At 37.8% G+C, this 18,561-nt stretch overlaps 1 long non-coding RNA gene across 1 annotated transcript; it reads left to right on the top strand.

Annotated features, from left to right (window-relative positions):
• Positions 1-12,023: 12,023 nt before the first annotated feature.
• On the top strand, positions 12,024-13,413 carry LOC110891867. Its single transcript, XR_002565617.2, has 3 exons — positions 12,024-12,147; positions 12,660-12,725; positions 13,326-13,413. It is a non-coding gene; the product is annotated as an uncharacterized LOC110891867 (long non-coding RNA).
• Positions 13,414-18,561: the final 5,148 nt, after the last annotated feature.

Raw genomic sequence — 18,561 nt, 5'->3', positions numbered from 1 at the left:
CTAGGCCCGACTATAGCGATTAGTGGACTGATTAACGAAAAATTACTCAATTACTGACCGACTAGCGATTAATCGTCGACTAGTCGCCGCGTGGTCGCGATATTTATAATATTGTATGATACATTTGTTGTAAAAATCGCATGAGATATCTACCCATTATTAACCTTTACATGTATATAAATTCATCTTTACTCACAAGTCTTACTTTGCTACTTCAGGGTATGACTATGTTTTTTTTTTTTTTTTTTTTTTTTTTTTTTTTTTTTTTGTGATATGAAAGCTCTGTTTGTCAAATTAGCCAACTCAAAAGTAAAAAAAAAACATATTATGTTGTCTCATCTCATCTCACTATACTAATAAATGAAAATTTTTTTTGGATACGTGTCACTTTCTGGTGCTTTCTCACCTTATTTTCCTATTTATCTCCCACATTAAATAATAATAATAATAATTTTAAACAAATATTTGATAAGAATAAATATTTATATAAGGATAAACATTTGTTTTTATTATGATCATATTAAATAATAATAATAATTTAAAAAAAATAGATAAGACTAAATATTTGTTTTTTTATAAATAATTTTAAACAAAAATTTGGTAAATTAGGAATCAAAATTTCCCGTTTGATATACACTTAATAATTGTATTATTTTTTTCACTAAAATCAAATAATTATTCTGGTCGGGCATATGCTTCATTCAAATTGTAAGTGTTTTTAGACGTATCGCTATAATGATAAGCGTACTGTTATAATTGATTTAAACCAACCATTTATCGCACATTACATCAACATGTAAAAGAACACCATTTTAAATATAACAATTTTATACTTCATTCAAAGAGAATTTAATTCTTAATTTTACGGTATAATTCATAAAAATGATGAAATATATAAAAACGTGGGGATCGGTCTCCACTTTTTGTACCATAAACTCTCTTGAATACAAATTTAAGACGAGTGTTTTATGAATTAAATAAACAAATAAGCATGAAGGTGCATAAAACTAACTAAAATAATTGTATCTCATAATTTGAATGTATTATAAAAACGGGATTCAACCTCATGTAATACATGTGTTTTTAACCTAATAATAAATAAAAATCAAAGTAAAATGTTATAATAAGTTAATAGTACATCAACGTTCATTTTTAAAAGATAAATCTAGATGATTGTATGTGTTAACATACGACATTATATTTTATTCAACACGTGTAATATATGGATTTTTTAAAGATATATCTTTTTTATTATTTATTATATAAAATTACTTTTATGCAAAAAAAAAAAAAAACAAAGTAAAATATTATAATAAGTAAATAATACATCAATATTCATTTTTAAAAGATAAATCTTGATGACTGTTTTTATTAACATATGACATAATATTTTATTCAACACGTGCAATATACGAGTTTTTTAAAATATATATTTTTACTTTTTTAGTATATAAAATTACATTTTTACAATTCGTGTAACACACAGGATTCTAACCTAGTATATTAACAAAAAAAAATTTAATCCAATAGCAGCAAACATTCAAATAGAAACATCAAGATGGTGACAATATTCATTTTTCAAAAAATAAATATTATAATATGAAGAATTAATTGGCCATGAACATGTCTTTGCGTGCTTAACTTAATGGTTTTTTTTTTTTTTTAAACGGCCAACAAACTCAATCCCAAGCACTCTCGGGTCACCCACTGGACAAACGGAGTACTCCGAGAGTAACCCGAGTCCACCACCAATTCCGGGGAAAACCCGGTAACCCAGCCGCCCGTAGGCACGACAGTGAAATTACCGGTAAAATCCGTTTGGCTCAAGGATCCAACCCAGGTTTCCCTGGGTCTCCTATCATTGCCCACCAGTGCCTCACTCTGTACCGAGTGGGAGTCGAACTTGCATCTCTCAAGAGAAATGCAAACCCTCCACCACTTGATCTAGAGATCATTGGCTAACTTAATGGTTTTTAGTCTCGATCTTCATCCCATGAAAGAGTCTTTGCACGTTATTTTCTTTTCAATTCAATAGCGAATATAAATTAATATGTGCAAACAGGGTAGGGATAGTGTAAAAGTGACCTAAAGTATGAGAAGTGTTTTAAACCATTAGATATTTGATCTAATGGTTGAGATCAATAGAGACCAAATTGTAAATTGCGTTTTAATTATTTGTACCGATTTGAAAATTATAGGGGTAATAATGTCTTTTTATATGTTTCAAATAAGGTAACCTCTCCTAAATTCCAACGATCCATTTTTAAACTTATTCTAAAAATCTAGAAATATGTAACTGCTACCAGAAAATATATAACATTATATAACACTATATAACATCATATAATACTATAAAACACCATGTAACACTATATAACACTATACATCCATCATAGACCTGTTACCAGAAAATATAACACTATAACACTATATATCTATCATAGATCTGCTACCAGAAAATATAACACTATAACACTATACATCCATCATAGACTGCTACAAGAAAATATAACACAATAACACTATATAACACTATAACACTGTATAAAAACCTTTATTCTGCATCCATCACTATATAACACTATATAAAACCTTCATTCTGCGATCTTCAGAAATTATAATTGATGAACGATAAAAAAAATATAAATTCGTAGATTAATTCGTATTCCCATAATAAAGGGCGGCGGTTATGGAAAGTTATCAGTTAATTGAATCAATGAGAAAATTACTTGTTTACCCTTTTGAATTAATTTAGATTGAGGACACATGCTATCTCCACAATATTTCTCACACTTAGACCATGTGTAGTGGGGCGTGATTTTTAAAAAAAATTGAAAAATAACGCCCTAAAACGCCCCCACTACCACTACATGGGGCGTTTTATTGCAAAAATTTTGAAAAAAAATGGTTTCGGCGTTTTCTTCAAAACGCCCACACTACAAATTGGATGGATATGAGAACTTTGATGGACCAATGGAAAGGGACCAAGTGGGCTGACACACTCTAACTTTTGCATGTGATTGTGTAGCCACTTTTGATTTGCTTTTTTTTTTTTTTTTTTTTTATGATTGAATGGGCATTATGGGGCATTATACCCACTACACCACTTTTGCTATAATGCCCCCTTGCTGACTAGGACGCCACGTGTCGTATAATGCCCCATGGTGGGGGCATTATAAGGTTCTACCACTACACATGGTCTTACACTTTTGAATTAATTTACAGGATCTTTAATCTATGAATTGCATTGCTAGCATAATTAAAATAATAAAAATAATGTGGAGAATCAACATATGTGGAGAATCAACAATAAAAATAATTTCCTTATAACTAACTATGAATTGCATTGCCTAGCATAATTAAAATAACTGATTATACAAATGAAACAATCCATGCAACTTGTATTGTTAAATCTTTGTCCATAGTATGTGGGGACAATAGAAACAACGGGCACATATAGAGCAACCAATGCAACATGCAAGTGTTGTTAAATCATTGTTTAACCAATGAATGAAGGATACTGAAACTCGCATCTGATAGAGAAAGTGAGAAACTAATGTGTTATCAAGAACTATGTTTAACCGTTTGTGAACCTTGAACAATTAGGCAACCCGGGGCGCCCCGTGGTGAGGAAATCATCACGCGTGGAAGCGCGTTATACTCCATCGCCGCTACCAAACTTCACGCGTGGATGTGGCAACGCGTGGTGGTCTTCACGCATTGAAAGATGATTGTGAACATTGGTTTTTGAACGTTGGAACTTTATATACGTTAGTTTTTTACTGTTTGTGATTTAAAAAAAAAAACTTAAATACTATATATATATAACCTATTTTAATCTTTTAAACCCACAAAAAAACACCTACATTCTACATATTTCACCCACAAAAAACATAAATTTATAGCACTTTCTTGGGTAAAAATGGAATCTCCTACGGATTCGTTTCCGATAGACACCGATGGTGATAGCGAAACGATTTGCGACAATGAGACGCTTGAATTTTTCAAGAAGGTGTATAACGAACTTGAAGGTTCGAGCCGCCCAAAGAAAAAAATGGTGGATCGTGATCGTATACATGCCAACGAAGTGTTAATGAAGGATTATTTTGTGGAGAATCTGGTCTACAATGCCGAAACATTTAGAGATCGGTTTCATTTACCAAAAGATTTATTTTAAAGATTGTTGGAGACATCGAAGCAAGCGAAGAATGATTTCAAGAACGTTACAACGAGAGGGCAAATGAATTTTCACGCCGATACAAAAATGTACATCCGCCATTCACCAATTGGCGACAGGTAACCCTCCCGATCAATATGATGAATACTTAGCTATGTCAGGCAGAACTTCACGTGAATGTATTTTTTTATTATTTAATATATATAATTTTTTTATTATTTAGTACAGAAAATTATTTTTATTCAAACCATGTGATACACATATTTTTAAAAATGTATTTTTTGTTATTTGGTTGTAACACCCTTAAATTATTACTTAAATTTAATTACTAATTTATACCAAAAGATAATAGCTTAACATAAGTTGTCAGAAATTTCGTAAACCTTAGTCAAGTAATAACTAAGATGAAATATTTAAAAAAAAATGTTCAAACATGTTTACATCCCATACACAAAAGTTTTAAAGGTTCAAAACATAGCGGAAGCTTGGAGAATGTAGTGTTCGGTTCTTCATTAATCACTCGATCGCCACCCGTAAGATTTGCCAATTTACCTATGATCAAAACCATTAAACATTAGTTCTGATGTTATTACATAATAAAAACACAAGATTTAACATCACATTTGAAATAATGAAAACAAAACAACTATTCTGGGTCTACCGTAAATTACGGTATCACCGTAATTTACGGTGAATCCTGGAGATTTCTGGTCACCGTAAACCAGGAGATATTCACCATAACAATTCTGATCCTTACCGTAAATTACGGTATTACTGTAATTTACGGTAGGTCCTGGAAAACTATGTCTTGTTTTGATTTTGTTCATCTCATTCACCAATCTTGTAATTCGCTTTTCTAACAACTCATTACATCCAATTCTAGTGTTTCTAACATGTGATAATACTAACCCATAATGTAACACCCGAAAATATAAACCCTCACATTAGAAAATACAAAGAAATTAATAAACAAGAATTTACCAACTAGGAACTTAACCTAGTTAAAAATTTAGTTTTGAAATAAACTTATAATATGGTTAAAACACTTAACTTAGAGGAAATGGTAGTTAAGGGACTGAACTTGTCAAAAATTGAAACTTTAATACTAATTAGTGAACAAAACACCAAAACTCACCCATCCTGGGTGAACATCGATCGAACAGAGAGAGAGAGGGGCGACCAGGAGAAATTCCAAACCCTACAATCTCAATAATCTTGCAACTTGAAGGATTAATCCAAGTAAAAATCAAGAATTGAGCCTAGAATCATAATCCTCATCACAAGAGGATTGTATGGTATGTAAAATTAGTGAAATCCCTTAACTTGAATTTCTCATGATGTTGTGAAATCTGGAAAATCAATGTTGCATGAGTGTTATTTGGTTAGTTTAGAATCTATTTGGTGTTTAGAGGTTAGACTCAACCAATTACATGTGAAATCATGACCAAATTCAGAAAACTCCATGAACACCTTGAAGGTGGGTTGTGGGTTTTACAAGATGATGATGAATTCTAGGGTTCTTAGTGGTTATACTAGTAAAATTCGACCTTAGAAGATAGTTCCAGAAAAGATGTGATGTTTACATGATATATGATGGCTTAATTGAAGTTAAGTTAACTACGAAGCAATCCATAAACATGAATATGAATAATATAGAAATTCTGCCCTCTTGATGTTTGTAGAAATGCCTCAAAGAAGGCTGACAAATAGAAATTTGAAGCTTTAACGCTTAATTAAGATGTTTCGGTATATTATGCGAAATGATGTCTAAGAGGGTTCTAAACATGTCTTGTAAATGAACTCTATAAGACAAGATACCGGGACGTCGAGCGGACAAGCCGGTGGTGATTCTCGTTTGAAGGGCGTGCGCCAAGGTATGTAACATGACTCGTTACATTATGTGAAATTAGATCATTGTAGTCGATTATCAAAGTTTCTAGTTTATTTTGAATTGAAGCGAATGCATTGTTGAATTGAATACTTGTTGAATAACGAATTAAACTCGTTGGTAGTTGTCATAAAGGAAGGAATTCCATAGACAAGCCAAACGGGTCAAATAATCAAGTAAAACATGATTTACATTCCAAACATGATAAATTGATGTATGTAGTGGTTATATTATGATGTACTAGAAATATCAAACTTTTACTACATTGATAATGCAGAATGTTGAAACCCGAGAGTTGGGATTTTGGTTGAAATGCTCAAACCAAACAAAAACATGAATTCCCAGGTACTACCGTAATTTACGGTGTCACCGTAAATTAAGGTAGAGACCAATGATTTACGGTGGTTTTCTACTGTGTTACGGTGGATCCAGGAATTTCCAGCACTCACCGTAATTTACGGTGGCACCGTAAATTACGGTGGAGCCTGGAAAACTAATATATTTTTGTTGTTTCAAAGTGATGTTAAACCTTGAAATCTTATCATTTATAAACGTCATAACTAATGACTTATTTGTTGATTCATAGGTAATTAGGAGGTCACATGGATGGCGATCAAGCGACTTGATGATGAACCGAACACTCCACTTCGAAGCTTCCGCTATGTTTGAACTTGTTAAATTTTTGTTCTTTGGTTGTAAACAAATTCTTAAACGACTTAGTACGTTCTACCTTAGTCCTTAGTAGACTAAGAAGTGTAACATTTTTGAAACTCATGTTAAGTTATCATCTTTTGGTATAAATTAGCTATTAATTCCAGTATAAATATAAGGGTGTAACAAGTTGGTAATCAGAGCCTCAGGTTGTCAATAAGTGTTCGGTTCAAGCTTGATCGACCATCCGGTAAGAACTAATTTCAGTTAATAAATTTTATATTACGTAAAGAATGAGAAATGAACAAATATGCATGAAAAGAGCAAGTAAGCTCAATCAACAGCAAGAACGATCAAATCAAGTTGTGAACTTGATTGAATCAACAGCAAGAACGATCAAATCAAGTTGTGAACTTGATTGAATCAACAGCAAGAACGATCAAATCAAGTTGTGAACTTGATTGAATCAAAAGCAAGAACGACTAAATCAAGTTATGAACTTGATAGAATCAAACAAGAACAGCATGTGTTATAAATGGAATGTTTTAACAACTTGTGTAAACATTTCAGAAACGGAGATGGCTGATAAAGGTAATGATGATGCGGTGCCAAGAGTCACCGAACAAGTGAGAGAAGTGATTGCCGAAGAGGTTGGAAAGGCAATCGAAAACAGTCTGACAAGCTTTATTGATAGAATTCAAAACACAGTTCTATCAATGGTAGAAGATAGAATCAAGAAATTAGAAGATGACTCAAAACTTGAAAAGGAAAAACATGGAGGACGGAAACCTTGTTCATACAAGGAATTCATGGCCTGTAAACCACCAATATACAATGGGGAGGTTGACCCGATAGTGTGTCAAAGATGGCTAAGTGATATCGAAGGGGTATTCGAGAGGACCCATTGTGATGTAGAGGACTATGTAGCCTATGGTACGGGTCAACTAAGAAATCAAGCAAAAGATTGGTGGGATAACAAGAAGAGAGAAATCGGTATTGAAGCTGTTAAGGTCATGACTTGGGATGAATTCAAGATGCCATTTCTGAAGCATCATAGCCCCAAAGCGGTTATGAACAAAATCAAGGAAGAATTCATGCAGCTCAGGCGCAAAAACGAGACCATAGACAAGATCACGGCAACGTTTATGGACAAAATGAAGTTTTGTGACGATCTTGTGACAAACGAAGAACAAAAGATATATTACTATCATAACATGTTGAGTGCCGAGTATAGGGAGTTTATCACCCCTTTCAAATACGAGACCCTTACCGAGATTATAAACGCTGCTCGGGAAAGGGAAATTGAGCTGAAAAAGAGTATCGAAAGGGGTGACGGAGAGCACATGATGTAAATCCCAGCCCTACTAAAAAGGCACGAACAAGTGAGAGCTCAAGGAAACCTGAAACGAAAGGCGGGTCACCGAGTTGCAAAATTTGCGGGAAGGGCCATAGAGGCGAATGTCGTTACAAGGATAGGCCTTGTCCTATATGCAAGAAAACGGGACATATAGCCACATCATGCCCGGAGAAGGTAACGGTTTGTTACAATTGTTATCGAACGGGTCATAAGAAATCTGAATGCCCGGAATTGGTTGAAAAGAAGGATGGGCAGGAACAGAAGGGTGAAGCCCCTAAAGCAAAGGCAAGATCTTTTCAACTAACCGCCGCAGAAGCAAAGATTGAACCTGACGTGGTCTCAGGTATATTTACTGTAAACTCGATTCCTGCACGTGTGTTATTTGATACGGGTGCGAATAAATCCTTTGTTTCATATGGATTTATTCGACATCCTTCATTTGTTCTAACTAAATTACCTGTGCCCTTAGAAGTAGAAATAGGTAATAATAAAAGTTTTATTGTTTGCGATGTATGTGAAAATTGCAAACTGAGCATTGACGATGAAGAATATTTGATAAATCTAATCCCGATGTCGATGGGAGAATTTCAAGTTGTCGTTGGGATGGATTGGCTATCTCGACACCATGCAAAGGTCGTGTGTTTCCGTAAAGAGATAAAACTGACATCTCCGAGCGGGAAACACGTCACCATCTATGGCGAGAAAGGAGGCAACCCTATTGTATGCTCAATGTTGAAAGCACACAAGTTAATGAAGCAAGGATGCAAAGCATTTATGATATACGCTAATGAACCCGAAAGAGAATCACGAAAGATTGGAGATGTACCGGTAGTACGAAATTATGAAGATGTTTTTCCGGAAGATTTGCCGGGGATACCGCCCGAACGGGAAGTAGAGTTCGGGATCGAATTGATTCCGGGCGCGAAACCCGTAGCAAAAGCCCCGTACCGACTTGCGCCGTCAGAATTGCAAGAATTGATGTCCCAAATCCAAGACCTGCTTGACAAGGGATTCATAAGGCCGAGTGTGTCTCCTTGGGGCGCACCGGTATTGTTCGTGAGAAAGAAAGACGGGAGTATGCGCATGTGTATCGATTACCGGGAGTTAAACAAACTCACGGTAACGAATCGATACCCGCTCCCGAGGATAGACGATTTATTCGACCAACTACAAGGTGCGAACTGGTTTTCCAAAATTGACCTTAGATCGGGGTATCATCAGTTAAGGGTCAAGGAAGAAGATGTGCCGAAGACGGCTTTCCGCACAAGATACGGACATTACGAATTCCTTGTGATGTCATTCGGGCTAACAAACGCACCCGCGGCTTTCATGGACCTCATGAACCGGGTTTGCAAACCAATGCTGGATAAGTCGGTCATCGTGTTTATCGATGATATATTGGTATATTCGAAAAGTGAAGCTGAACACGCACATCACCTACAAGAAGTGTTAGAAGCCCTTAGACGAGAGAAGCTATACGCAAAATTCTCTAAATGTGCCTTTTGGTTACGAGAGGTACAATTTCTTGGCCACATTATAAGTGCCGACGGAGTACTGGTGGATCCGTCAAAGATTGAGGCGGTGTCAAAATGGAATTCCCCAAAGAACCCTTCTGAAATTAGAAGCTTTTTGGGACTTGCGGGATACTATAGGAGGTTTATTCAAGATTTCTCCAAGATTGTGTCACCACTAACCAAGCTGACCCGAAAGACAGAAAGATTCATCTGGGGTGTTGAACAAGAGAAAGCGTTTCAAACGCTAAAAGAAAAGTTAACTCAAGCTCCGGTATTAACACTACCGGACGGAGTTGAAGACATGGAGGTTTATTCGGATGCTTCACTATCGGGACTCGGATGTGTATTGATGCAACGGGGCAAGGTGATAGCCTATGCCTCGAGGCAATTAAAGATACACGAACAGAAATATCCTACACACGATCTCGAGTTGGCGGCGGTAGTGTTCGCATTAAAAATATGGAGGCACTACTTGTACGGAGTAAAGTGCACCATATTCACCGACCACAAGAGTTTGAAATACTTCTTCGATCAGAAGGAGTTAAATATGCGACAAAGGCGGTGGCTGGAAACGGTGAAGGATTACGATTGTGAAATACGTTATCACCCAGGAAAGGCTAATGTAGTGGCCGATGCGCTGAGCCGCAAAACAGATTATACCCCAATACGGGTACGATCAATGCAACTGGTTGTGACTTCAAGCTTGCTAGAACGAATTCGAGAAGCACAAGATGAGGCTGTAAAGGCGGAAAACTGGAAAAAAGGAAAGAATTATCGGCCAAGTTAAGGACCTAGAGGTAGGCAGTCACGGCCTGAAGACTCGCTTTAATAGAATCTGGGTCCCTAACACATGTGGGGTTAAAAAGCTTCTACTTGATGAAGCTCATAAATCCCGTTATTCCATTCACCCGGGAGCGACCAAGATGTATCATGACTTGAAGCAAAACTATTGGTGGCCCGGAATGAAGCGGGACACGGTGAAATACGTGGAGAAGTGTTTGACGTGCTTACAAGTCAAGGCAGAACACCAAAAACCATATGGTAAACTTCAACCGTTAGAAATCCCGGTTTGGAAATGGGAGCAAATTACGATGGACCTATTGACCAAACTACCTAAAACAAGTCGTGGCTTTGATGCTATTTGGGTAGTCGTGGATAGGTTAACTAAGAGTGCTCACTTTATTCCGATTCGTGAGACTTATACGTCTGAGAAAATGTCTGAGGTTTACACCAATGAAATCATAGCAAGGCATGGGGTACCGATATCCATTGTGTCAGATAGAGATACTCGGTTTACTTCGAAATTCTGGCGTGAATTCCAAGAACAGATGGGGACTAAATTGTTTCTTAGCACTGCTTACCATCCACAAACGGATGGGCAGAGCGAAAGAACAATACAAACATTGGGTGATATGCTGCGGGCTTGCATTATTGACTTTGGGGGTAATTGGGATGTCCATTTACCCTTGGTCGAATTCGCATACAACAATAGCTATCACGCGAGCATTAAAATGGCCCCGTATGAGCTATTATATAGCAGAAAGTGTCGGACTCCGGTATGTTGGGGAGAAGTGGGTCCGCGGGGGCTAGCACCAACCGATATAATCCGAGCTACAAATGCGAAAAATTGACATAGTTCGGGCACACTTGAAAGCGGCTCAAGACCGGCAAAAGGCATACGCAGATAAAAGAAAAAGGCCAATTGAGTTTCAGGTTGGCGATATGGTCATGCTAAAGGTTTCCCCATGGAAGGGTATCATTAGATTCAGAAAAAGGGGAAAGTTAAGCCCGCGATTTATTGGGCCATTTAGAATCACTGAACGGGTTGGTAAAGTGGCTTATCGACTTGAATTACCCGAAGAGTTGAGTGGAATTCATAGCACATTCCACGTATCACATCTTCGAAAATGTTTGGCCGACGAAACTGCTCATATCCACTACGATGACATCGAGGTGGATAACAGCCTCAACTATGCGGTAAAACCAATTGCGATTTTAGATCATAAGGAGAAAAGTTTGAGGAACAAGATAATAAGCCAAGTCAAAGTCAAATGGGAGCACAGAAAAGGGTCGGACACTACATGGGAGTCCGAGGAAGAAATGCGACGACTCCACCCTACATTATTTGGTACATAATTTCGGTTTCGAGGACGAAACCCCTTTTAAGGGGGGTGGACTTGTAACACCCGAAAATATAAACCCTCACATTAGAAAATACAAAGAAATTAATAAACAAGAATTTACCAACTAGGAACTTAACCTAGTTAAAAATTTAGTTTTGAAATAAACTTATAATATGGTTAAAACACTTAACTTAGAGGAAATGGTAGTTAAGGGACTGAACTTGTCAAAAATTGAAACTTGAATACTAATTAGTGAACAAAACACCAAAACTCACCCATCCTGGGTGAACATCGATCGAACAGAGAGAGAGAGAGGGGCGACCAGGAGAAATTCCAAACCCTACAATCTCAATAATCTTGCAACTTGAAGGATTAATCCAAGTAAAAATCAAGAATTGAGCCTAGAATCATAATCCTCATCACAAGAGGATTGTAAGGTATGTAAAATTAGTGAAATCCCTTAACTTGAATTTCTCATGATGTTGTGAAATCTGGAAAATTGATGTTGCATGAGTGTTATTTGGTTAGTTTAGAATCTATTTGGTGTTTAGAGGTTAGACTCAACCAATTACATGTGAAATCATGACCAAATTCAGAAAACTCCATGAACACCTTGAAGGTGGGTTGTGGGTTTTACAAGATGATGATGAATCTAGGGTTCTTAGTGGTTATACTAGTAAAATTCGACCTTAGAAGATAGTTCCAGAAAAGATGTGATGTTTACATGATATATGATGGCTTAATTGAAGTTAAGTTAACTACTAAGCAATCCATAAACATGAATATGAATAATATAGAAATTCTGCCCTCTTGATGTTTGTAGAAATGCCTCAAAGAAGGCTGACAAATAGAAATTTGAAGCTTTAACGCTTAATTAAGATGTTTCGGTATATTATGCGAAATGATGTCTAAGAGGGTTCTAAACATGTCTTGTAAATGAACTCTATAGGACAAGATACCGGGACGTCGAGCGGACAAGCCGGTGGTGATTCTCGTTTGAAGGGCGTGCGCCAAGGTATGTAACATGACTCGTTACATTATGTGAAATTAGATCATTGTAGTCGATTATCAAAGTTTCTAGTTTATTTTGAATTGAAGCGAATGCATTGTTGAATTGAATACTTGTTGAATAACGAATTAAACTCGTTGGTAGTTGTCATAAAGGAAGGAATTCCAAAGACAAGCCAAACGGGTCAAATAATCAAGTAAAACATGATTTACATTCCAAACATGATAAATTGATGTATGTAGTGGTTATATTATGATGTACTAGAAATATCAAACTTTTACTACATTGATAATGCAGAATGTTGAAACCCGAGAGTTGGGATTTTGGTTGAAATGCTCAAACCAAACAAAAACATGAATTCCCAGGTACTACCGTAATTTACGGTGTCACCGTAAATTACGGTAGAGACCAATGATTTACGGTGGTTTTCTACTGTGTTACGGTGGATCCAGGAATTTCCAGCACTCACCGTAATTTACGGTGGCACCGTAAATTACGGTGGAGCCTGGAAAACTAATATATTTTTGTTGTTTCAAAGTGATGTTAAACCTTGAAATCTTATCATTTATAAACGTCATAACTAATGACTTATTTGTTGATTCATAGGTAATTAGGAGGTCACATGGATGGCGATCAAGCGACTTGATGATGAACCGAACACTCCACTTCGAAGCTTCCGCTATGTTTGAACTTGTTAAATTTTTGTTCTTTGGTTGTAAACAAATTCTTAAACGACTTAGTACGTTCTACCTTAGTCCTTAGTAGACTAAGAAGTGTAACATTTTTGAAACTCATGTTAAGTTATCATCTTTTGGTATAAATTAGCTATTAATTCCAGTATAAATATAAGGGTGTAACACATAACTTACAACAATCCATCATATTCCGGATTATAAATCATGTTTTACTTGATTATTTGACCCGTTTGGCTCATCTAAGGGATCCCCCTATATGACGACTACCAACGGGTACCAACCGAATTTAATCGATCAAACAATTTAACAACTTCATTGCTTAATTCAAAACAGCTCTTATTCAAAATTCAATTACATATTTAAATCATCCGATATAATAAATGTAACGGGTCAAGTTACATACCTTAACGCACGCCCTTCAACCGCGAATCACCACCAGCTTGTCCGCTCGACGTTCCGGTATCTTGTCCTATAGAGTTCAATTCAAGACACGTTTAGAACTCTCTTTAGACCTCACTTCGCATATTATACCGAAACATCATAATTATGCGTTAAAGCTTTACATTTCTTATTTTTAAGCCTTCTTTGAGGCATTTCTACAAACACTATGAGGGCAGGATTTCTACATCGTTTGAAATTAAGTTCATAATTTGCTAGCTAATTAACTTAACAACAATCAAGCCCTCATATAGCATTATAATCATCATATCTTTCTGAAATCACTTTTCTATGATCAATTTACACTAGGATAGTCATCTAAACCCTAGTGTTCATCATCATCATGTAAAACCCACAACCCACCTTCAAGGTGTTCATGGAATTTTCCTGAATTTGGTCATGATTTAGCATGGAATCAGTTAGGTTTCACTTCTAAACACCTTATCAATTCTAATCAAACCAAATAACACACATGCAACATCAATTCTCGGATTTTCCAAAATCATAAGAAATTCAAACGAAGAATTAACACGAATTTTTACATACCTTGTAACCCTCTTGTGATGAGGATCACTAATCTATGTTTAGGTTTTGTTTTTGATCAGATTTGAGCCTTTAATTTGATTGTTTTGTGAGGTTAGGGTTTTTGGAATGGGGGTGTCGCCCCCTGCTACTTCTTGGTCGACCAACACTTCAATTTTTGGAGTGTTTGGTTTATTTCTAATCAAGTTTCAGATTTTAACAACTAAGGTCCCTCTATTTTGTTCCACATGTAGTTTGGTAGCTTTTAATCACCTCATAAGCTATTTCTAGTCTATTAACTAACTAGGTTAAAAGTTTATAGTTAGTAATTTTTCCCGATTATTTATACTCTATAATTTTTAATATAACGTTTTATATTTTCGGGGTGTTACAAGTCCACCCCCCTTAAAAGGGGTTTCGTCCCCGAAACCGAATTACGTACCAAATAATGAAGGGTAGAGTCGTCGCATTTCTTCCTCGGACTCCCACGTAGTGTCCGAGCCTTTTCTATGCTCCCATCTGACTTTGACTTGGTCAATTTGTTTATTTCGTAAACGTTTGACCTTTCTGTCTAAAATCTCAACCGGTCTTACCGCATAATTCAGACTATTATCCACTTCGATATCATCGTAACGGATATAGGCCGTTTCGTCTGCTAGGCACTTTCTTAATTGCGATACGTGGAACGTGCCATGGATCCCAGTTAGTTCCTCCGGTAGCTCAAGGCGATAAGCTACCTTGCCAACTCTTTCAATAATTTTAAACGGCCCGATAAACCTCGGACTTAGCTTCCCCCTTTTTCTGAATCTAATAACGCCCTTCCATGGGGAAACTTTTAGCATGACCATGTCACCAACCTGAAATTCGATTGGCCTATTCCTTTTATCAGCGTACGCCTTTTGCCTGTCTTGAGCTGCCTTCAAGTGTGCTCGAACTATATCGATCTTTTCATTAGTGGCTCGTACTATATCTTGATGAGCGAGTTCACGTGGACCCACCTCACCCCAACATACTGGGGTTCGACACTTCCTACCGTAAAGCATTTCGTATGGTGCCATCTTAATACTAGATTGGTAACTGTTGTTATACGAAAACTCAACTAACGGTAGATGAACATCCCAACTGCCTCCAAAGTCGATTATACACGCCCGTAGCATGTCTCCCAATGTTTGTATCGTTCTTTCACTTTGTCCGTCCGTTTGAGGATGGTACGCGGTGCTAATGAACAATTTGGTTCCCATTTGCTCTTGGAAATCCCGCCAGAAATTTGAAGTAAACCGGGTATCCCTATCAGACACAATGGACACCGGCACCCCATGACGGGCTATTATTTCGTTGGTATAAACTTCCGACATCTTTTCTGACGTGTAAGTCTCACGAATCAATCTGTCCACCACTACCCATATGGCATCAAAGCCACGATTTGTTTTAGGCAACTTGGTCAGTAGATCCATTGTGATATGTTCCCATTTCCAAACCGGAATTTCTAACGGTTGGAGTTTGCCGTATGGTTTCTGATGCTCCGCCTTGACTTGTAAACATGTCAAGCATTTTTCCACGTACTTCGCCACATCCCTCTTCATTCCAGGCCACCAATAATTTTGTTTCAAATCATTGTACATCTTGGTTGCACCCGGATGAATCGAATAACGGGATTTATGAGCTTCATCAAGTAGAAGCGCCTTCACTCCACAGGTATGTGGGACCCATATCCTTCCGGATCGAGTCTTTAACCCGTGATTCCCATCCGACAAATCTTTCAACTGACCAATTATTCTTTCTTTCTTCCAATTCTCTTCTTTTACTGCTTCTAATTGCGCCTCTCGAATACGTTCAAGTATACCCGAGTTTACTACGAGTTGCATCGATCTTACTCGTATCGGGTCATAACCCGTTTTTCTGCTCAAAGCATCTGCCACCGCATTAGCCTTCCCTGGGTGATAACGTATTTCGCAATCATAGTCTTTCACCGTTTCCAGCCATCGCCTTTGTCGCATATTTAACTCCTTCTGATCGAAGAAGTATTTCAAACTCTTGTGGTCGGTGAATATTGTGCACTTTACTCCATACAAGTAGTGCCTCCATATTTTTAATGCAAACACTACCGCCGCCAACTCGAGATCGTGCGTGGGATATTTCTTTTCGTGTATCTTCAATTGCCTCGAGGCATAGGCTATTACCTTACCCCGTTGCATCAATACACAACCGAGTCCCGATAGTGAAGCATCCGAATAAACCTCCATGTCTTCGACTCCGTCCGGCAATGTCAGTACCGGAGCTTGAGTTAACTTTTCTTTTAGCGTTTGAAACGCTTTCTCTTGGTCAACACCCCAAATGAACCTTTCTTTCTTTCGTGTTATCTTTGTTAGTGGTGACGCAATCTTGGAGAAGTCTTGAATGAATCTCCTGTAATATCCCGCAAGCCCCAAGAAGCTTCTAATTTCTGAAGGGTTCTTCGGGGGATTCCATTTTGACACAGCCTCTATCTTTGACGGATCCACCAGTACTCCGTCGGCACTTATAACATGGCCAAGAAATTGTACCTCTCGTAACCAAAAGGCACATTTAGAGAATTTTGCGTATAGCTTCTCTCGTCTAAGGGTCTCTAACACTTCTTGTAAGTGATGTGCGTGTTCAGCTTCACTTTTCGAATATACCAATATATCATCGATAAACACGATGACCGATTTGTCCAGCATTGGCTTGCAAACCCGGTTCGTGAGGTCCATGAAAGCCGCGGGTGCGTTTGTTAGCCCGAATGACATCACGAGGAATTCGTGATGTCCGTATCTCGTGCGGAAAGCCGTCTTGGGCACATCTTCTTCTTTGACCTTTAGTTGGTGGTACCCCGATCTAAGGTCAATCTTGGAAAACCAATTCGCACCTTGTAGTTGGTCGAATAAATCATCTATCCTCGGGAGCGGGTATCGGTTCTTTACCGTGAGTTTGTTTAACTCCCGGTAATCAATACACATGCGCATGCTCCCGTCTTTCTTCCTTACGAACAATACCGGTGCGCCCCAAGGAGACACACTCGGCCTTATGAATCCCTTGTCGAGCAGGTCTTGAATTTGGGATATCAACTCTTGTAGTTCCGACGGTGCAAGTCGGTATGGGGCTTTTGCTACGGGTTTCGCGCCCGGAATCAATTCGATCCCGAACTCTATCTCCCGTTCAGGCGGTATCCCCGGTAAATCTCCCGGAAAAACATCTTCATAATCCCGTACTACCGGTACATCTCCAATCTTTCGTGATTCTTTTTCGGGCTCATTAGCGTATATCATGAATGCCTTGCATCCTTGTTTCATTAGCTTGTGAGCTTTCGACATTGAGCATACTATGGGGTTGCCTCCTTTTTCGCCATAAATGGTGACGTGTTTCCCGCTCGGAGATGTCAGTTTTATCTCTTTACGGAAGCACACGACCTTTGCATGGTATCGAGATAGCCAATCCATCCCAACGACTACTTGAAATTCTCCCATCGACATCGGGATTAGATTTATCAAGTATTCTTCATCGTCAATGCTCAGTTTACAATTTTCACATACATCACAAACAATAAAGCTTTTATTATTACCTATCTCTACTTCTAGGGGTACAGGTAATTTAGTTAGAACGAATGAAGGATGTCGAATAAATCCATATGATACAAAGGATTTATTCGCACCCGTATCAAATAACACGTGTGCAGGAATTGAATTTACAGCAAATATACCTGAGACCACGTCGGGTTCAACCTTTGCTTCTGCGGCGGTTAGTTGGAAAGATCTTGCCTTTGCTTTCGGGGCTTCACCCTTCGATTCTTGCCCATCCTTCTTTCCAACCAATTCCGGGCATTCTGACTTCTTATTCTTATGACCCGTTCGATAACAATTGTAACAAACCGTCACTTTCTCCGGGCATGATATAGCTATATGTCCCGTTTTCTTGCATATGGGACAAGGCTTATCCTTGTAACGACATTCGCCTTTATGACCCTTCCCGCAGATCCTGCAACTCGGCGACCCGCCTTTTGTATCGGATTTCTTCGCGCTTTCGTTTGTTCGTGCCTTCTTAGTAGGGCTTGGATTCACATCTTGCGCTCTCCGTTCACCCCTTTCAATGCTCTTTTTCAATTCGATCTCCCTTTCCCGAGCAGCATTTATAATCTCGGTAAGGGTCTCGTATTTGGAAGGGGTGATAAATTC

This window comes from Helianthus annuus, chromosome 11, assembly GCF_002127325.2.
Source record: "Helianthus annuus cultivar XRQ/B chromosome 11, HanXRQr2.0-SUNRISE, whole genome shotgun sequence".
Lineage (NCBI taxonomy): Eukaryota > Viridiplantae > Streptophyta > Magnoliopsida > Asterales > Asteraceae > Helianthus > Helianthus annuus.
The sequence above is the reverse complement of the archived record's forward strand: the minus strand, read 5'-3'. Positions and strand labels throughout refer to the sequence as shown.